This window comes from Ranitomeya imitator, chromosome 4 (assembly GCF_032444005.1).
Source record: "Ranitomeya imitator isolate aRanImi1 chromosome 4, aRanImi1.pri, whole genome shotgun sequence".
NCBI classification, from domain to species: Eukaryota; Metazoa; Chordata; class Amphibia; order Anura; family Dendrobatidae; genus Ranitomeya; species Ranitomeya imitator.
In genome coordinates, this window is record NC_091285.1 from 11,953,428 (window position 1) to 11,975,319 (window position 21,892).

At 60.4% G+C, this 21,892-nt stretch overlaps 1 protein-coding gene across 1 annotated transcript in view; it reads left to right on the forward strand.

Moving 5' to 3' along the window:
* Nucleotides 1-21,892, forward strand: part of SYT10 (synaptotagmin 10) — a 73,607-nt gene that overhangs the window by 713 nt on the left and 51,002 nt on the right. The gene's annotated exons all lie outside the window — the stretch shown is intronic.

The following is a 21,892-nucleotide window of genomic DNA, read 5'->3' on the forward strand; positions in this document are numbered from 1 at the left end:
ACCGGGAGCGGGCAGAGTACCACCGGGAGCGGGCAGAGATTCACCGGGAGCGGGCAGAAAGTCCCCGGGAGCGGGCAGAGCGTCACCGGGAGCGGGCAGAGTCACCGGGAGCGGGCAGAGCGTCACCGGGAGCGGGCAGAGTCACCGGGAGCGGGCAGAGATTCACCGGGAGCGGGCAGAGCGTCACCGGGAGCGGGCAGAAAGTCACCGGGAGCGGGCAGAGCATTACCGGGAGCGGGCAGAGCGTCACCGGGAGCGGGTAGAGTCACCGGGAGCGGGCAGAGCGTCACCGGGAGCGGGCAGAGCGTCACCGGGAGCGGGCAGACCGGGAGCGGGCAGAGCGACACCGGGAGCGGGCAGAGTACCACCGGGAGCGGGCAGAAAGTCCCCGGGAGCGGGCAGAGTACCACCGGGAGCGGGCAGAGAGTCACCAGGAGCGGGCAGACCGGGAGCGGGCAGAGCGACACCGGGAGCGGGCAGAGAGTCACCGGGAGCGGGCAGAGAGTCACCGGGAGCGGGCAGAGAGTCACCGGGAGCGGGCAGAGATTCACCGGGAGCGGGCAGAGAGTCACCGGGAGCGGACAGAGTACCACCGGGAGCGGGCAGAGAGTCACCAGGAGCGGGCAGAGTCACCGGGAGCGGGCAGACCGGGAGCGGGCAGAGCGACACCGGGAGCGGGCAGAGAGTCACCGGGAGCGGGCAGAGTACCACCGGGAGCGGGCAGAGAGTCACCAGGAGCGGGCAGAGTCACCGGGAGCGGGCAGACCGGGAGCGGGCAGAGCGACACCGGGAGCGGGCAGAGAGTCACCGGGAGCGGGCAGAGAGTCACCGGGAGCGGGCAGAGATTCACCGGGAGCGGGCAGAGAGTCACCGGGAGCGGGCAGAGAGTCACCGGGAGCGGGCAGAGAGTCACCGGGAGCGGGCAGAGAGTCACCGGGAGCGGGCAGAGAGTCACCGGGAGCGGGCAGAGATTCACCGGGAGCGGGCAGAGAGTCACCGGGAGCGGGCAGAGATTCACCGGGAGCGGGCAGAGATTCACCGGGAGCGGGCAGAGCGACACCGGGAGCGGGCAGAGCGACACCGGGAGCGGGCAGAGTCACCGGGAGCGGGCAGACCGGGAGCGGGCAGAGCGACACCGGGAGCGGGCAGAGTCACCGGGAGCGGGCAGAGCGTCACCGGGAGCGGGCAGAGTACCACCGGGAGCGGGCAGAGCGACACCGGCAGCGGGCAGAGTACCACCGGGAGCGGGCAGAAAGTCCCCGGGAGCGGGCAGAGTACCACCGGGAGCGGGCAGAGAGTCACCAGGAGCGGGCAGAGTCACCGGGAGCGGGCAGACCGGGAGCGGGCAGAGCGACACCGGGAGCGGGCAGAGCGTCACCGGGAGCGGGCAGAGAGTCACCGGGAGCGGGCAGAGATTCACCGGGAGCGGGCAGAGAGTCACCGGGAGCGGGCAGAGATTCACCGGGACCGGGCAGAGAGTCACCGGGAGCGGGCAGAGATTCACCGGGAGCGGGCAGAGATTCACCGGGAGCGGGCAGAGCGACACCGGGAGCGGGCAGAGCGACACCGGGAGCGGGCAGAGTCACCGGGAGCGGGCAGACCGGGAGCGGGCAGAGCGACACCGGGAGCGGGCAGAGTCACCGGGAGCGGGCAGAGCGTCACCGGGAGCGGGCAGAGTACCACCGGGAGCGGGCAGAGCGACACCGGGAGTGGGCAGAGTACCACCGGGAGCGGGCAGAAAGTCCTCGGGAGCGGGCAGAGTACCACCGGGAGCGGGCAGAGAGTCACCAGGAGCGGGCAGAGTCACCGGGAGCGGGCAGACCGGGAGCGGGCAGAGCGACACCGGGAGCGGGCAGAGAGTCACCGGGAGCGGGCAGAGAGTCACCGGGAGCGGGCAGAGATTCACCGGGAGCGGGCAGAGAGTCACCGGGAGCGGGCAGAGAGTCACCGGGAGCGGGCAGAGAGTCACCGGGAGCGGGCAGAGAGTCACCGGGAGCGGGCAGAGATTCACCGGGAGCGGGCAGAGAGTCACCGGGAGCGGGCAGAGATTCACCGGGAGCGGGCAGAGATTCACCGGGAGCGGGCAGAGCGACACCGGGAGCGGGCAGAGCGACACCGGGAGCGGGCAGAGTCACCGGGAGCGGGCAGACCGGGAGCGGGCAGAGCGACACCGGGAGCGGGCAGAGTCACCGGGAGCGGGCAGAGCGTCACCGGGAGCGGGCAGAGTACCACCGGGAGCGGGCAGAGCGACACCGGGAGCGGGCAGAGTACCACCGGGAGCGGGCAGAAAGTCCCCGGGAGCGGGCAGAGTACCACCGGGAGCGGGCAGAGAGTCACCAGGAGCGGACAGAGTCACCGGGAGCGGGCAGACCGGGAGCGGGCAGAGCGACACCGGGAGCGGGCAGAGAGTCACCGGGAGCGGGCAGAGAGTCACCGGGAGCGGGCAGAGATTCACCGGGAGCGGGCAGAGAGTCACCGGGAGCGGGCAGAGATTCACCGGGACCGGGCAGAGAGTCACCGGGAGCGGGCAGAGATTCACCGGGAGCGGGCAGAGATTCACCGGGAGCGGGCAGAGCGACATCGGGAGCGGGCAGAGCGACACCGGGAGCGGGCAGAGTCACCGGGAGCGGGCAGACCGGGAGTGGGCAGAGCGACACCGGGAGCGGGCAGAGTCACCGGGAGCGGGCAGAGCGTCACCGGGAGCGGGCAGAGTACCACCGGGAGCGGGCAGAGCGACACCGGGAGTGGGCAGAGTACCACCGGGAGCGGGCAGAAAGTCCTCGGGAGCGGGCAGAGTACCACCGGGAGCGGGCAGAGAGTCACCAGGAGCGGGCAGAGTCACCGGGAGCGGGCAGACCGGGAGCGGGCAGAGCGACACCGGGAGCGGGCAGAGAGTCACCGGGAGCGGGCAGAGAGTCACCGGGAGCGGGCAGAGATTCACCGGGAGCGGGCAGAGATTCACCGGGAGCGGGCAGAGATTCACCGGGAGCGGGCAGAGAGTCACCGGGAGCGGGCAGAGATTCACCGGGAGCGGGCAGAGTCACCGGGAGCGGGCAGACCGGGAGCGGGCAGAGCGACACCGGGAGCGGGCAGAGTCACCGGGAGCGGGCAGAGCGTCACCGGGAGCGGGCAGAGTACCACCGGGAGCGGGCAGAGCGACACCGGGAGTGGGCAGAGTACCACCGGGAGCGGGCAGAAAGTCCCCGGGAGCGGGCAGAGTACCACCGGGAGCGGGCAGAGAGTCACCAGGAGCGGGCAGAGTCACCGGGAGCGGGCAGACCGGGAGCGGGCAGAGCGACACCGGGAGCGGGCAGAGAGTCACCGGGAGCGGGCAGAGAGTCACCGGGAGCGGGCAGAGATTCACCGGGAGCGGGCAGAGAGTCACCGGGAGCGGGCAGAGATTCACCGGGAGCGGGCAGAGAGTCACCGGGAGCGGGCAGAGCGACACCGGGAGCGGGCAGAGCGACACCGGGAGCGGGCAGAGTCACCGGGAGCGGGCAGACCGGGAGCGGGCAGAGCGACACCGGGAGCGGGCAGAGTCACCGGGAGCGGGCAGAGCGTCACCGGGAGCGGGCAGAGTACCACCGGGAGCAGGCAGAGCGACACCGGGAGTGGGCAGAGTACCACCGGGAGCGGGCAGAAAGTCCCCGGGAGCGGGCAGAGTACCACCGGGAGCGGGCAGAGAGTCACCAGGAGCGGGCAGAGTCACCGGGAGCGGGCAGACCGGGAGCGGGCAGAGCGACACCGGGAGCGGGCAGAGAGTCACCGGGAGCGGGCAGAAAGTCACCGGGAGCGGGCAGAGCATTACCGGGAGCGGGCAGAGCGTCACCGGGAGCGGGCAGAGTCACCGGGAGCGGGCAGAGCGTCACCGGGAGCGGGCAGACCGGGAGCGGGCAGAGCGACACCGGGAGCGGGCAGAGTACCACCGGGAGCGGGCAGAAAGTCCCCGGGAGCGGGCAGAGTACCACCGGGAGCGGGCAGAGAGTCACCAGGAGCGGGCAGAGTCACCGGGAGCGGGCAGACCGGGAGCGGGCAGAGCGACACCGGGAGCGGGCAGAGAGTCACCGGGAGCGGGCAGAGAGTCACCGGGAGCGGGCAGAGATTCACCGGGAGCGGGCAGAGAGTCACCGGGAGCGGGCAGAGAGTCACCGGGAGCGGGCAGAGAGTCACCGGGAGCGGGCAGAGAGTCACCGGGAGCGGGCAGAGATTCACCGGGAGCGGGCAGAGAGTCACCGGGAGCGGGCAGAGATTCACCGGGAGCGGGCAGAGATTCACCGGGAGCGGGCAGAGCGACACCGGGAGCGGGCAGAGCGACACCGGGAGCGGGCAGAGTCACCGGGAGCGGGCAGACCGGGAGCGGGCAGAGCGACACCGGGAGCGGGCAGAGTCACCGGGAGCGGGCAGAGCGTCACCGGGAGCGGGCAGAGTACCACCGGGAGCGGGCAGAGCGACACCGGGAGCGGGCAGAGTACCACCGGGAGCGGGCAGAAAGTCCCCGGGAGCGGGCAGAGTACCACCGGGAGCGGGCAGAGAGTCACCAGGAGCGGGCAGAGTCACCGGGAGCGGGCAGACCGGGAGCGGGCAGAGCGACACCGGGAGCGGGCAGAGAGTCACCGGGAGCGGGCAGAGAGTCACCGGGAGCGGGCAGAGATTCACCGGGAGCGGGCAGAGAGTCACCGGGAGCGGGCAGAGATTCACCGGGACCGGGCAGAGAGTCACCGGGAGCGGGCAGAGATTCACCGGGAGCGGGCAGAGATTCACCGGGAGCGGGCAGAGCGACACCGGGAGCGGGCAGAGCGACACCGGGAGCGGGCAGAGTCACCGGGAGCGGGCAGACCGGGAGCGGGCAGAGCGACACCGGGAGCGGGCAGAGTCACCGGGAGCGGGCAGAGCGTCACCGGGAGCGGGCAGAGTACCACCGGGAGCGGGCAGAGCGACACCGGGAGTGGGCAGAGTACCACCGGGAGCGGGCAGAAAGTCCTCGGGAGCGGGCAGAGTACCACCGGGAGCGGGCAGAGAGTCACCAGGAGCGGGCAGAGTCACCGAGAGCGGGCAGACCGGGAGCGGGCAGAGCGACACCGGGAGCGGGCAGAGAGTCACCGGGAGCGGGCAGAGAGTCACCGGGAGCGGGCAGAGATTCACCGGGAGCGGGCAGAGAGTCACCGGGAGCGGGCAGAGATTCACCGGGAGCGGGCAGAGAGTCACCGGGAGCGGGCAGAGATTCACCGGGAGCGGGCAGAGTCACCGGGAGCGGGCAGACCGGGAGCGGGCAGAGCGACACCGGGAGCGGGCAGAGTCACCGGGAGCGGGCAGAGCGTCACCGGGAGCGGGCAGAGTACCACCGGGAGCGGGCAGAGCGACACCGGGAGTGGGCAGAGTACCACCGGGAGCGGGCAGAAAGTCCCCGGGAGCGGGCAGAGTACCACCGGGAGCGGGCAGAGAGTCACCAGGAGCGGGCAGAGTCACCGGGAGCGGGCAGACCGGGAGCGGGCAGAGCGACACCGGGAGCGGGCAGAGAGTCACCGGGAGCGGGCAGAGATTCACCGGGAGCGGGCAGAGAGTCACCGGGAGCGGGCAGAGCGACACCGGGAGCGGGCAGAGCGACACCGGGAGCGGGCAGAGTCACCGGGAGCGGGCAGACCGGGAGCGGGCAGAGCGACACCGGGAGCGGGCAGAGTCACCGGGAGCGGGCAGAGCGTCACCGGGAGCGGGCAGAGTACCACCGGGAGCGGGCAGAGCGACACCGGGAGTGGGCAGAGTACCACCGGGAGCGGGCAGAAAGTCCCCGGGAGCGGGCAGAGTACCACCGGGAGCGGGCAGAGAGTCACCAGGAGCGGGCAGAGTCACCGGGAGCGGGCAGAGAGTCACCGGGAGCGGGCAGAGAGTCACCGGGAGCGGGCAGAGATTCACCGGGAGCGGGCAGAGAGTCACCGGGAGCGGGCAGAGATTCACCGGGAGCGGGCAGAGAGTCACCGGGAGCGGGCAGAGATTCACCGGGAGCGGGCAGAGATTCACCGGGAGCGGGCAGAGCGACACCGGGAGCGGGCAGAGCGACACCGGGAGCGGGCAGAGTCACCGGGAGCGGGCAGACCGGGAGCGGGCAGAGCGACACCAAGAGCGGGCAGAGTCACCGGGAGCGGGCAGAGCGTCACCGGGAGCGGGCAGAGTACCACCGGGAGCGGGCAGAGCGACACCGGGAGCGGGCAGAGTACCACCGGGAGCGGGCAGAAAGTCCCCGGGAGCGGGCAGAGTACCACCGGGAGCGGGCAGAGAGTCACCAGGAGCGGGCAGAGTCACCGGGAGCGGGCAGACCGGGAGCGGGCAGAGCGACACCGGGAGCGGGCAGAGAGTCACCGGGAGCGAGCAGAGATTCACCGGGAGCGGGCAGAGAGTCACCGGGAGCGGGCAGAGATTCACCGGGAGCGGGCAGAGATTCACCGGGAGCGGGCAGAGAGTCACCGGGAGCGGGCAGAGAGTCACCGGGAGCGGGCAGAGATTCACCGGGAGCGGGCAGAGCGACACCGGGAGCGGGCAGAGCGACACCGGGAGCGGGCAGAGTCACCGGGAGCGGGCAGACCGGGAGCGGGCAGAGCAACACCGGGAGCGGGCAGAGTCACCGGGAGCGGGCAGAGCGTCACCGGGAGCGGGCAGAGTACCACCGGGAGCGGGCAGAGCGACACCGGGAGCGGGCAGAGTACCACCGGGAGCGGGCAGAAAGTCCCCGGGAGCGGGCAGAGTACCACCGGGAGCGGGCAGAGATTCACCGGGAGCGGGCAGAGAGTCACCGGGAGCGGGCAGAGTCACCAGGAGCGGGCAGAGAGTCACCGGGAGCGGGCAGAGCGGGAGCGGGCAGAGTACCACAGAGAGCGGGCAGAGAGTCACCGGGAGCGGGCAGAGTCACCAGGAGCGGGCAGAGTACCACAGAGAGCGGGCAGAGAGTCACCGGGAGCGGGCAGAGAGTCACCGGGAGCGGGCAGAGCGTCACCGGGAGCAGGCAGAGTACCACCGGGAGCGGGCAGAAAGTCCCCGGGAGCGGGCAGAAAGTCCCCGGGAGCGGGCAGAGTACCACCGGGAGCGGGCAGAAAGTCACCGGGAGTGGGCAGAGTACCACCGGGAGCGGGCAGAAAGTCCCCGGGAGCGGGCAGAGTACCACCGGGAGCGGGCAGAGCGACACCGGGAGCGGGCAGAGTACCACCGGGAGCGGGCAGAAAGTCCCCGGGAGCGGGCAGAGTACCACCGGGAGCGGGCAGAGATTCACCGGGAGCGGGCAGAGAGTCACCGGGAGCGGGCAGAGTCACCAGGAGCGGGCAGAGAGTCACCGGGAGCGGGCAGAGCGGGAGCGGGCAGAGTACCACAGAGAGCGGGCAGAGAGTCACCGGGAGCGGGCAGAGTCACCAGGAGCGGGCAGAGTACCACAGAGAGCGGGCAGAGAGTCACCGGGAGCGGGCAGAGAGTCACCGGGAGCGGGCAGAGCGTCACCGGGAGCAGGCAGAGTACCACCGGGAGCGGGCAGAAAGTCCCCGGGAGCGGGCAGAAAGTCCCCGGGAGCGGGCAGAAAGTCCCCGGGAGCGGGCAGAGTACCACCGGGAGCGGGCAGAAAGTCACCGGGAGTGGGCAGAGTACCACCGGGAGCGGGCAGAAAGTCCCCGGGAGCGGGCAGAGTACCACCGGGAGCGGGCAGAGATTCACCGGGAGCGGGCAGAGATTCACCAGGAGCGGGCAGAGCGTCACCTGGAGCGGGCAGAGAGTCACCGGGAGCGGGCAGAGCGTCACCGGGAGCGGGCAGAGTACCACCGGGAGCGGGCAGAGCGACACCGGGAGCGGGGAGAGTACCACCGGGAGCGGGCAGAAAGTCCCCGGGAGCGGGCAGAGATTCACCGGGAGCGGGCAGAGCGACACCGGGAGCGGGCAGAGCGACACCGGGAGCGGGCAGAGTCACCGGGAGCGGGCAGACCGGGAGCGGGCAGAGCGACACCGGGAGCGGGCAGAGTCACCGGGAGCGGGCAGAGCGTCACCGGGAGCGGGCAGAGTACCACCGGGAGCGGGCAGAGCGTCACCGGGAGCGGGCAGAGTACCACCGGGAGCGGGCAGAGCGACACCGGGAGCGGGCAGAGTACCACCGGGAGCGGGCAGAAAGTCCCCGGGAGCGGGCAGAGTACCACCGGGAGCGGGCAGAGAGTCACCCGGAGCGGGCAGAGTCACCGGGAGCGGGCAGAGCGACACCGGGAGCGGGCAGAGTCACCGGGAGCGGGCAGAGCGTCACCGGGAGCGGGCAGAGTACCACCGGGAGCGGGCAGAGCGACACCGGGAGCGGGCAGAGTACCACCGGGAGCGGGCAGAAAGTCCCCGGGAGCGGGCAGAGTACCACCGGGAGCGGGCAGAGAGTCACCAGGAGCGGGCAGAGTCACCGGGAGCGGGCAGACCGGGAGCGGGCAGAGCGACACCGGGAGCGGGCAGAGAGTCACCGGGAGCGGGCAGAGATTCACCGGGAGCGGGCAGAGAGTCACCGGGAGCGGGCAGAGATTCACCGGGAGCGGGCAGAGATTCACCGGGAGCGGGCAGAGAGTCACCGGGAGCGGGCAGAGATTCACCGGGAGCGGGCAGAGCGACACCGGGAGCGGGCAGAGCGACACCGGGAGCGGGCAGAGTCACCGGGAGCGGGCAGACCGGGAGCGGGCAGAGCGACACCGGGAGCGGGCAGAGTCACCGGGAGCGGGCAGAGCGTCACCGGGAGCGGGCAGAGTACCACCGGGAGCGGGCAGAGCGACACCGGGAGCGGGCAGAGTACCACCGGGAGCGGGCAGAAAGTCCCCGGGAGCGGGCAGAGTACCACCGGGAGCGGGCAGAGAGTCACCGGGAGCGGGCAGAGAGTCACCGGGAGCGGGCAGAGTCACCAGGAGCGGGCAGAGAGTCACCGGGAGCGGGCAGAGCGGGAGCGGGCAGAGTACCACAGAGAGCGGGCAGAGAGTCACCGGGAGCGGGCAGAGTCACCAGGAGCGGGCAGAGTACCACAGAGAGCGGGCAGAGAGTCACCGGGAGCGGGCAGAGAGTCACCGGGAGCGGGCAGAGCGTCACCGGGAGCAGGCAGAGTACCACCGGGAGCGGGAGAAAGTCCCCGGGAGCGGGCAGAAAGTCCCCGGGAGCGGGCAGAGTACCACCGGGAGCGGGCAGAAAGTCACCGGGAGTGGGCAGAGTACCACCAGAAGCGGGCAGAAAGTCCCCGGGAGCGGGCAGAGTACCACCGGGAGCGGGCAGAGATTCACCGGGAGCGGGCAGAGATTCACCAGGAGCGGGCAGAGCGTCACCTGGAGCGGGCAGAGAGTCACCGGGAGCGGGCAGAGCGGGAGCGGGCAGAGTACCACAGAGAGCGGGCAGAGAGTCACCGGGAGCAGGCAGAGTCACCGGGAGCGGGAAGAGTACCACAGAGAGCGGGCAGAGAGTCACCGGGAGCGGGCAGAGAGTCACCGGGAGCGGGCAGAGAGTCACCGGGAGCGGGCAGAGAGTCACCGGGAGCGGGCAGAGAGTCACCGGGAGCGGGCAGAGAGTCACCGGGAGCGGGCAGAGCGTCACCGGGAGCGGGCAGAAAGTCACCGGGAGCGGGCAGAGTACCACCGGGAGCGGGCAGAAAGTCACCGGGAGCGGGCAGAGTACCACCGGGAGCGGGCAGAAAGTCACGGGAGCGGGCAGAGTACCACCGGGAGCGGGCAGAAAGTCCCCGGGAGCGGGCAGAGATTCACCGGGAGCGGGCAGAGATTCACCGGGAGCGGGCAGAGATTCACCGGGAGCGGGCAGAGCGACACCTGGAGCGGGCAGAGCGGGAGCGGGCAGAGTACCACAGAGAGCAGGCAGAGAGCCACTGGGAGCTGGCAGAATACCACAGAGAGCGGGCAGAGTACCACAGAGAGCGGGCAGAAAGTCACCGGGAGCGGGCAGAGCGGCATCGGGAGCGGGCAGAGTACCACAGAGAGCGGGCAGAGAGTCACCGGGAGTGGGCAGAGTGTCTCTGAGAGCGGGCAGAGCGAGCAAAGAAGTGACAGCAACAGGTCCCGGATCCCCCAGTACAGTACAGTGCAGACACTAACCGCTGCCCCCCACATCTGTGTGTGACCCCCGATATCTGCGGCTCCTGCCCCCCACATCTGTATGTGACCCCCCGATATCTGCGGCTCCTGCCCCCCACATCTGTATGTGACCCCCCGATATCTGCTGCTCCTGCCCCCACATCTGTATGTGACCCCCGATATCTGCGGCTCCAGCCCCCCACATCTGTATGTGACCCCCGATATCTGCTGCTCCTGCCCCCACATCTGTATGCGACCCCCGATATCTGCTGCTCCTGCCCCCCACATCTGTGTGTGACCCCCGATATCTGCTGCTCCTGCCCCCCACATCTGTATGTGACCCCCCGATATCTGCTGCTCCTGCCCCCCACATCTGTATGTGACCCCCGATATCTGCTGCTCCTGCCCTCCACATCTGTGTGCGACCCCCGATATCTGCTGCTCCTGCCCTCCACATCTGTGTGCGACCCCCGATATCTGCGGCTCCTGCCCCCCACATCTGTGTCTGACCCCCGATATCTGCTGCTCCTGCCCCCCACATCTGTGTGTGACCCCCGATATCTGCGGCACCTGCTCCCCACTAATGTGTGTGACCCCGATATCTGCTGCTCCTGCCCTCCACATCTGTGTGTGACCCCCGATATCTGCTGCTCCTGCCCCCCACATCTGTATGTGACCCTCCGATATCTGCGGCTCCTGCCCCCCACATCTGTATGTGACCCCCTGATATCTGCGGCTCCTGCCCCCCACATCTGTATGTGACCCCCGATATCTGCTGCTCCTGCCGCCCACATCTGTATGTGACCCCCGATATCTGCTGCTCCTGCCCTCCACATCTGTATGTGACCCCCGATATCTGCGGCTCCTGCCCCCCACATCTGTATGTGACCCCCGATATCTGCTGCTCCTGCCCTCCACATCTGTATGTGACCCCCGATATCTGCTGCTCCTGCCCCCCACATCTGTATGTGACCCCCGATATCTGCGGCTCCTGCCCCCACATCTGTGTGTGACCCCCGATATCTGCTGCTCCTGCCCTCCACATCTGTGTGTGACCCCCGATATCTGCTGCTCCTGCCCCCCACATCTGTATGTGTCACCTCTGCTTCCCAGTACCTCCTCACCTCTGCTTCCCAGTACCTCTTCACCTCTGCTTCCCAGTATCTCCTCACCTCTGCTTCCCAGTATCTCCTCACCTCTGCTTTCCAGTACCTCCTCACCTCTGCTTCCCAGTATCTCCTCACCTCTGTTTCCCAGTATCTCCTCACCTCTGCTTCCCAGTATCTCCTCACCTCTGCTTCCCAGTAGCTCCTCACCTCTGTTTCCCAGTACCTCCTCACCTCTGTTTCCCAGTATCTCCTCACCTCTGCTTCCCAGTATCTCCTCAACCTCTGCTTCCCAGTACCTCCTCACCTCTGCTTCCCAGTACCTCCTCACCTCTGCTTCCCAGTACCTCCTCACCTCTGCTTCCCAGTATCTCCTCACCTCTGCTTCCCAGTACCTCCTCACCTCTGCTTCCCAGTACCTCCTCACCTCTGCTTCCCAGTATCTCCTCACCTCTGCTTCCCAGTACCTCCTCACCTCTGCTTCCCAGTACCTCCTCACCTCTGCTTCCCAGTATCTCCTCACCTCTGCTTCCCAGTACCTCCTCACCTCTTCCCAGTACCTCCTCACCTCTGCTTCCCAGTACCTCCTCACCTCTGCTTCCCAGTATCTCCTCACTTCTGCTTCCCAGTATCTCCTCACTTCTGCTTCCCAGTATCTCCTCACCTCTGCCTCCCAGTACCTCCTCACCTCTGCCTCCCAGTACCTCCTCACCTCTGCTTCCCAGTACCTCCTCACCTCTGCTTCCCAGTACCTCCTCACCTCTGCTTCCCAGTACCTCCTCACCTCTGCTTCCCAGTACCTCCTCACCTCTGCTTCCCAGTACCTCCTCACCTCTGCTTCCCAGTATCTCCTCACCTCTGCTTCCCAGTACCTCCTCACCTCTGCTTCCCAGTATCTCCTCACCTCTGCTTCCCAGTATCTCCTCACCTATGCTTCCCAGTACCTCCTCACCTCTGCTTCCCAGTACCTCCTCACCTCTGCTTCCCAGTACCTCCTCACCTCTGCTTCCCAGTACCTCCTCACCTCTGCTTCCCAGTACCTCCTCACCTCTGCTTCCCAGTACCTCCTCACCTCTGCTTCCCAGTATCTCCTCACCTCTGCTTCCCAGTACCTCCTCACCTCTGCTTCCCAGTACCTCCTCACCTCTGCTTCCCAGTACCTCCTCACCTCTGCTTCCCAGTACCTCCTCACCTCTGCTTCCCAGTACCTCCTCACCTCTGCTTCCCAGTACCTCCTCACCTCTGCTTCCCAGTACCTCCTCACCTCTGCTTCCCAGTACCTCCTCACCTCTGCTTCCCAGTATCTTCTCACCTCTGCTTCCCAGTATCTCCTCACCTCTGCTTCCCAGTACCTCCTCACCTCTGCTTCCCAGTACCTCCTCACCTCTGCTTCCCAGTACCTCCTCACCTCTGCTTCCCAGTACCTCCTCACCTCTGCTTCCCAGTACCTCCTCACCTCTGCTTCCCAGTACCTTGTCTCCCCTGCTTCCCAGTACCTTGTTTCCCCTGCTTCTCAGCATCTTGTCTCCCCTGCTTCTCAGTATCTTGTCTCCCCTGCTTCCCAGTTTCTTGTCTCCCCTGCTTCCCAGTATCTTGTCTCCCCTGCTTCCCAGTATCTTGTCTCCCCTGCTTCCCAGTATCTTGTCTCCCCTGCTTACCAGTATCTCCTCATTATTCTCACCACTGCATCCCAGTATCTCCCCAGTATCTTCACACCATTTCTTCCCAGTATCTCCACACTGCTCCCGGTAGCTTGTCGTCCTTCTCACTACTGCTCCCTGGTATCTCCTCGTCCTTCCCTCCACTGCTCCCATGTATCTCCTCGTCCTTCCCTCCACTGCTCCCATGTATCTCCTCGTCCTCCTCAACCCTGTATTTCCTCACCATTGCTCCATGGTATCTCCTTGCCCTCCTCACCACTGTACCTCCTCACCACTGCTCCCCGGTATCTCCTCATCCTCCTCACCACTGTACCTCCTCACCACTGCTCCCCGGTATCTCCTCATCCTCCTCACCACTGTATCTTCTCACCACTGCTCTCCAATATCTCCTCGTCCTCCTCACCACTGCTCCCTGGGATCTCCTCATCATCCTCACCACTGTATATCCTCACCACTGCTCCCCAATATGTCCTCGTCCTCCTCACCACTGCTCCCCGGTATCTCCTCATCACTGTATATCCTCACCACTGCTCCCCAATATCTCCATACCACTGCTCCCTGGGATCTCCTCATCCTCCTCACCACTGTATCTCCTCACCACTGCTCCCTGGTATCTCCCCAGTTCTCGTCGCCCCTGCTCCCCGGTATCTCCTCATCCTCCTCACCACTGTATATCCTCACCACTGCTCCCCAATATCTTCTTACCACTGCTCCCCGGTATCTCCTCATCCTCCTCACCACTGTATCTTCTCACCACTGCTCCCTGGTATCTCCTCGCCCTCCTCACCACTGTATCTTCTCACCACTGCTCCCTGGTATCTCCTCGCCCTCCTCACCACTGTATCTTCTCACCACTGCTCCCCAATATCTCCTCGTCTTCCTCACCACTGTATGTTCTCACCACTGCTCCCCGGTATCTCCTCATCCTCCTCACCACTGTGTGTTCTCACCACTGCTCCCCGGTATCTCCTCATCCTCCTCACCACTGTACCTTCTCACCACTGCTCCCCAATATCTCCTTGTCCTCCTCACCACTGTACCTTCTCACCACAGCTCCCCGGTATCTCCTCGTCCTCCTCACCACTGTACTTTCTCACCACTGCTCCCCAATATCTCCTCGTCCTCCTCACCACTGTATCTTCTCACCACTGCTCCCCGGTATCTCCTCATCCTCCTCACCACTATATCTTCTCACCACTGCTCCCCGGTATCTCCTCATCCTCCTCACCACTGTATATCCTCACCACTGCTCCCCAATATCTTCTTACCACTGCTCCCCAATATCTCCTCATCCTCCTCACCACTGTATATCCTCACCACTTCTCCCCAATATGTCCTCGTCCTCCTCACCACTGCTCCCCAATATCTCCTTACCACTGCTCCCTGGGATCTCCTCATCCTCCTCACCACTGTATCTTCTCACCACTGCTCCCTGGGATCTCCTCATCCTCCTCACCACTGTATCTCCTCACCACTGCTCCCTGGTATCTCCCCAGTTCTCGTCGCCCCTGCTCCCTGGTATCTCCTCGTCCTCTTCACCACTGCTCCCTGGTATCTCCTCGTCCTCTTCACCACTGCTCCCTGGTATCTCCTCGTCCTCCTCACCACTGCTCCCTGGTATCTCCTCATCCTCCTCACCACTGCTCCCTGGTATCTCCTCATCCTCCTCACCACTGCTCCCCGGTATCTCCTCGTCCTCCTCACCACTGCTCCCCGGTATCTCCTCGTCCTCCTCACCACTGCTCCCTGGTATCTCCTCATCCTCCTCACCACTGCTCCCTGGGATCTCCTCATCCTCCTCACCACTGCTCCCTGGTATCTCCTCATCCTCCTCACCACTGCTCCCTGGTATCTCCTCGTCCTCCTCACCACTGCTCCCCGGTATCTCCTCGTCCTCCTCACCACTGCTCCCCAGTATCTCCCCAGTTCTCGTCGCCCCTGCTCCCTGGTATCTCCTCGTCCTCCTCACCACTGCTCCCTAGTATCTCCCCAGTTCTCGTCGCCCCTGCTGCCTGGTATCTCCTCGTCCTCCTCACCACTGCTCCCTGGGATCTCCTCGTCCTCCTCACCACTGCTCCCCGGTATCTCCTCGTCCTCCTCACCACTGCTCCCTGGGATCTCCCCAGTTCTCGTCGCCCATGCTCCCCAGTATCTCCCCAGTTCTTGTCGCCCCCTGCTCCCCGGTATCTCCTCGTCCTCCTCACCACTGCTCCCTGGTATCTCCTCATCCTCCTCACCACTGCTCCCTGGTATCTCCCCAGTTCTCGTCGCCCCTGCTCCCCGGTATCTCCTCGTCCTCCTCACCACTGCTCCCCGGTATCTCCTCATCCTCCTCACCACTGCTCCCCGGTATCTCCTCATCCTCCTCACCACTGTCCCCGGTATCTCCTCATCCTCCTCACCACTGCTCCCCGGTATCTCCTCGTCCTCCTCACCACTGCTCCCCGGTATCTCCTCATCCTCCTCACCACTGCTCCCCGGTATCTCCTCATCCTCCTCACCACTGCTCCCCGGTATCTCCTCGTCCTCCTCACCACTGCTCCCCGGTATCTCCTCTTCCTCCTCACCACTGCTCCCCGGTATCTCCTCATCCTCCTCACCACTGCTCCCCGGTATCTCCTCATCCTCCTCACCACTGCTCCCCGGTATCTCCTCGTCCTCCTCACCACTGCTCCCCGGTATCTCCTCGTCCTCCTCACCACTGCTCCCCGGTATCTCCTCGTCCTCCTCACCACTGCTCCCCGGTATCTCCTCATCCTCCTCACCACTGCTCCCCGGTATCTCCTCGTCCTCCTCACCACTGCTCCCCGGTATCTCCTCGTCCTCCTCACCACTGCTCCCCGGTATCTCCTCTTCCTCCTCACCACTGCTCCCCGGTATCTCCTCATCCTCCTCACCACTGCTCCCCGGTATCTCCTCATCCTCCTCACCACTACTCCCCGGTATCTCCTCATCCTCCTCACCACTGCTCCCCGTATCTCCTCGTCCTCCTCACCACTGCTCCCCGGTATCTCCTCATCCTCCTCACCACTGCTCCCCGGTATCTCCTCGTCCTCCTCACCACTGCTCCCCGGTATCTCCTCGTCCTCCTCACCACTGCTCCCCGGTATCTCCTCTTCCTCCTCACCACTGCTCCCCGGTATCTCCTCTTCCTCCTCACCACTGCTCCCCGGTATCTCCTCATCCTCCTCACCACTGCTCCCCGGTATCTCCTCATCCTCCTCACCACTGCTCCCCGGTATCTCCTCATCCTCCTCACCACTGCTCCCCGGTATCTCCTCATCCTCCTCACCACTGTCCCCGGTATCTCCTCATCCTCCTCACCACTGCTCCCCGGTATCTCCTCGTCCTCCTCACCACTGCTCCCCGGTATCTCCTCTTCCTCCTCACCACTGCTCCCCGGTATCTCCTCATCCTCCTCACCACTGCTCCCCGGTATCTCCTCATCCTCCTCACCACTGCTCCCCGGTATCTCCTCGTCCTCCTCACCACTGCTCCCCGGTATCTCCTCGTCCTCCTCACCACTGCTCCCCGGTATCTCCTCGTCCTCCTCACCACTGCTCCCCGGTATCTCCTCATCCTCCTCACCACTGCTCCCCGGTATCTCCTCGTCCTCCTCACCACTGCTCCCCGGTATCTCCTCATCCTCCTCACCACTGCTCCCCGGTATCTCCTCTTCCTCCTCACCACTGCTCCCCGGTATCTCCTCATCCTCCTCACCACTACTCCCCGGTATCTCCTCATCCTCCTCACCACTGCTCCCCGTATCTCCTCGTCCTCCTCACCACTGCTCCCCGGTATCTCCTCATCCTCCTCACCACTGCTCCCCGGTATCTCCTCGTCCTCCTCACCACTGCTCCCCGGTATCTCCTCGTCCTCCTCACCACTGCTCCCCGGTATCTCCTCATCCTCCTCACCACTGCTCCCCGGTATCTCCTCTTCCTCCTCACCACTGCTCCCCGGTATCTCCTCATCCTCCTCACCACTGCTCCCCGGTATCTCCTCATCCTCCTCACCACTGCTCCCCGGTATCTCCTCATCCTCCTCACCACTGCTCCCCGGTATCGCCTCATCCTCCTCACCACTGCTCCCTGGGATCTCCTCATCCTCCTCACCACTGCTCCCTGGGATCTCCTCATCCTCCTCACCACTGCTCCCTGGGATCTCCCCAGTTCTTGTCGCCCACTGCTCCCCGGTATCTCCTCATCCTCCTCACCACTGCTCCCCGGTATCTCCTCATCCTCCTCACCACTGCTCCCCGGTATCTCCTCATCCTCCTCACCACTGCTCCCTGGGATCTCCTCATCCTCCTCACCACTGCTCCCCGGTATCTCCTCATCCTCCTCACCACTGCTCCCCGGTATCTCCTCATCCTCCTCACCACTGCTCCCCGGTATCTCCTCATCCTCCTCACCACTGCTCCCTGGGATCTCCTCATCCTCCTCACCACTGCTCCCTGGGATCTCCTCATCCTCCTCACCACTGCTCCCCGGTATCTCCTCGTCCTCCTCACCACTGCTCCCTGGGATCTCCCCAGTTCTTGTCGCCCACTGCTCCCCGGTATCTCCTCATCCTCCTCACCACTGCTCCCCGGTATCTCCTCATCCTCCTCACCACTGCTCCCCGGTATCTCCTCATCCTCCTCACCACTGCTCCCCGGTATCTCCTCATCCTCCTCACCACTGCTCCCCGGTATCTCCTCATCCTCCTCACCACTGCTCCCCGGTATCTCCCCGCCACGGCTTTACTTCTACAGTATAATGTCTCAGTCTCCGACCTGTTGGAAGACTACAACTCCCAGCATGGCTGCTGTAGTCGTTTTGCCACAGCTTCCAATTTGCAGCCAGTTTTTGTGAATGAGCCGGGGAGCGCCTGCGGCTTTATGTATCGCAGATTTATCTCTTGTTCTGTCATAAAACATTTATGAATGGAGCGGGGGCGGTGGCGGCTCAGGGAATGCTGGGAATATCCAGCTGTGATGGGGGGCTGCTTCTTGTACTAATGAAGATGCCCAGAACTGGAGCCAGATTGTATTCAATGCCTCTACGAGCTGCAAAGGCTGCTGCAAGCGCCCAGGGTCTGCTGGGAGTTGTAGTTGTTGCACTGTCTTAAAGGGACATGTCATAATTAATGCTGTGTGTTTTGATACTCGGCTCCTCCCCTTCGTTCCATTAGCTCCTCCTCCTGTATATATTAGACTGTCACGGTTCTCGAGGAAGGCGAATCGCATGGAGCGGAGCGTGCCACAGCTGGACTTTTGGGCCTTTGTGTTTTAACCCTTTCCTGACATCCGCCATACGTGTGTCCGCGTGATATATTAGTTGTGTCAGTGACATGATTAAGCCATAATTATGTGGACAAATCCTTTAAATCTGTGTCTGGGAAAGTTAGGTGACAATATGGCCGCCGCCACTATGTTTAGGGTACAATATAGTGAAGAAAAGCTGGGTGACGATGGTTGCCCTATTGGTTGTCATCCGTCTTTTTTCTTGGTTCCATCCGTTTCTATGACAACGGGGTGACAATATGGCTCCTCTCCGGTGCGCATCGTTATGAGGGGTCATTATTTTGTGTTCATACCTCTCGGTGGATCCCCTTCGGTTGTCATGACAGCGAGAGTCAATAACGAGACCTTTACGCGGGAAGCGGCGCTCTGCGGCCATGCCGCTGTCATTTAGGGTTAACGCACGGACATTATGGGTATTTCTGACCCTGTCACCCGAACGCTGGGGCTGATCCCAAGACTGCTGCTATGGCAACGGTTATACAAGGCTCCTTCACTGCAGAGAGCCATTATCATAGGGATTTACATGGGGCTGCACCGCTATTTATTTTCCTATCTAAAGCAAAAAAGTTACAGGGGGTTAAAAATGTTGGGATGATTTGTGATTGGCTATCGATGCATTTACATATTTAAGCATGGGCGTGGCTTTCTCAACCCCTGCGGAGCTCAGCTCTGGTACTGACCCTTTATAGAGGACGTCTTGATCAGAAACGATTAGAAATTTTATACAGGTTTATTCGGGTTTTGTTTCCTTCCTCTATAAGCGGCGGCTGAGCTGTAATTTTATATATGAACATTTATCTAAATCCTCTAGAACGTAATAAAATGTCTAATTAGATCTTCTGATGACAGCGAGAAAAGGTTAGAGAAATAAACCAGCGAGAAGACGGCAAATAATTGGGAGGAAGATGTGTAAAGCCTTCAATTAGGCACTGTCTATACAGTCTGTATCATCGTCAGTAAATGGCAGTATTATAGCAGTTATATTCTTGTACATAGGAGCAATATTATAGTAGTTATATTCTTGTACATAGGGGCAGTATATAGTAGTTATATTCTTGTACATAGGAGCAATATTATAGTAGTTATATTCTTGTACATAGGGGCAGTATATAGTAGTTATATTCTTGTACATAGGGGCAGTATTATAGTAGTTATATTCTTGTACATAGGAGCAGTATTATAGCAGTTATATTCTTGTACATAGGAGCAGTATTATAGTAGTTATATTCTTGTACATAGGGGCAGTATTATAGTAGTTATATTCTTGTACATAGGAGCAGTATGATAGTAGTTATATTCTTGTACATAGGGGCAGTATTATAGTAGTTATATTCTTGTACATAGGAGCAATATTATAGTAGTTATATTCTTGTACATAGGGGCAGTATATAGTAGTTATATTCTTGTACATAGGGGCAGTATTATAGTAGTTATATTCTTGTACATAGGAGCAGTATTATAGCAGTTATATTCTTGTACATAGGAGCAGTATTATAGCAGTTATATTCTTGTACATAGGAGCAGTATTATAGTAGTTATATTCTTGTACATAGGGGCAGTATTATAGTAGTTATATTCTTGTACATAGGAGCAATATTATAGTAGTTATATTCTTGTACATAGGGGCAGTATATAGTAGTTATATTCTTGTACATAGGGGCAGTATTATAGTAGTTATATTCTTGTACATAGGAGCAGTATTATAGCAGTTATATTCTTGTACATAGGAGCAGTATTATAGTAGTTATATTCTTGTACATAGGGGCAGTATTATAGTAGTTATATTCTTGTACATAGGAGCAGTATGATAGTAGTTATATTCTTGTACATAGGGGCAGTATTATAGTAGTTATATTCTTGTACATAGGAGCAATATTATAGTAGTTATATTCTTGTACATAGGGGCAGTATATAGTAGTTATATTCTTGTACATAGGGGCAGTATTATAGTAGTTATATTCTTGTACATAGGAGCAGTATTATAGCAGTTATATTCTTGTACATAGGAGCAGTATTATAGCAGTTATATTCTTGTACATAGGAGCAGTATTATAGTAGTTATATTCTTGTACATAGGGGCAGTATTATAGTAGTTATATTCTTGTACATAGGAGCAGTATTATAGTAGTTATATTCCTGTACATAGGGGCAGTATTATAGTAGTTATATTCTTGTACATAGGGGCAGTATATAGTAGTTATATTCTTGTACATAGGGGCAGTATTATAGTAGTTATATTCTTGTACATAGGAGCAGTATTATAGCAGTTATATTCTTGTACATAGGAGCAGTATTATAGTAGTTATATTCTTGTACATAGGGGCAGTATTATAGTAGTTATATTCTTGTACATAGGAGCAGTATTATAGTAGTTATATTCTTGTACATAGGGGCAGTATTATAGTAGTTATATTCTTGTACATAGGAGCAGTATTATAGTAGTTATATTCCTGTACATAGGGGCAGTATTATAGTAGTTATATTCTTGTACATAGGGGCAGTATATAGTAGTTATATTCTTGTACATAGGGGCAGTATTATAGTAGTTATATTCTTGTACATAGGAGCAGTATTATAGCAGTTATATTCTTGTACATAGGAGCAGTATTATAGTAGTTATATTCTTGTACATAGGGGCAGTATTATAGTAGTTATATTCTTGTACATAGGAGCAGTATTATAGTAGTTATATTCCTGTACATAGGGGCAGTATTATAGTAGTTATATTCTTGTACATAGGGGCAGTATATAGTAGTTATATTCTTGTACATAGGGGCAGTATTATAGTAGTTATATTCTTGTACATAGGAGCAGTATTATAGCAGTTATATTCTTGTACATAGGAGCAGTATTATAGTAGTTATATTCTTGTACATAGGGGGCAGTATTATTGTAGTTATATTCTTGTACATATGGGGCAGTATTATAGTAGTTATATTCTTGTACATAGGGGCAGTATATAGTAGTTATATTCTTGTACATAGGGGCAGTATATAGTAGTTATATTCTTGTACATAGGGGCAGTATTATAGCAGTTATATTCTTGTACATAGGAGCAGTATTATAGCAGTTATATTCTTGTACATAGGAGCAGTATTATAGTAGTTATATTCTTGTACATAGGGGCAGTATTATAGTAGTTATATTGTTGTACATAGGGGTAGTATTGGAAACAGGAACACATGGGCTACTTGCACAGTGAACAAGTCTGTATGATCATGTTCACACACCACCAAGAAACCTGAAGACACAAAAGAGAATAGTAAAACCAAAAACACTCAGTTTGAAAAAATGTTGCAGTAATCCGCAAGTGCTAGTAAAAGATGTAAAAAACAGGGTATTTGGTTGATACGTTTTTTGCAAAACGTAAAGACTGGGGAGTTCCACCACTCCTCTTGGGTTATCTGCACAAAAGCTGTTCTACCCTGTATGCACACATGGATTTTTCCTCTCTGAACCCTGTTCACACAGGTTATATACAGATGATCAGGTTTTTAAATACATCAGATAGGGATTGCATACATTAGTTAGGACTGCTCTGATAAGGGTATACCGTGAAGATTGGTAGAGCAGCTTAGTATACATTTTTTGCAAAAAACGTATCAACCAAATACCCTGTTTTTTACATCTTTTACTAGCACTTGCGGATTACTGCAACATTTTTTCAAACTGAGTGTTTTTGGTTTTACTATTCTCTTTTGTGTCCATAGGGGCAGTATTATAGTAGTTATATTGTTGTACATAGGAGCAGTATTATAGTAGTTATATTCTTGTACA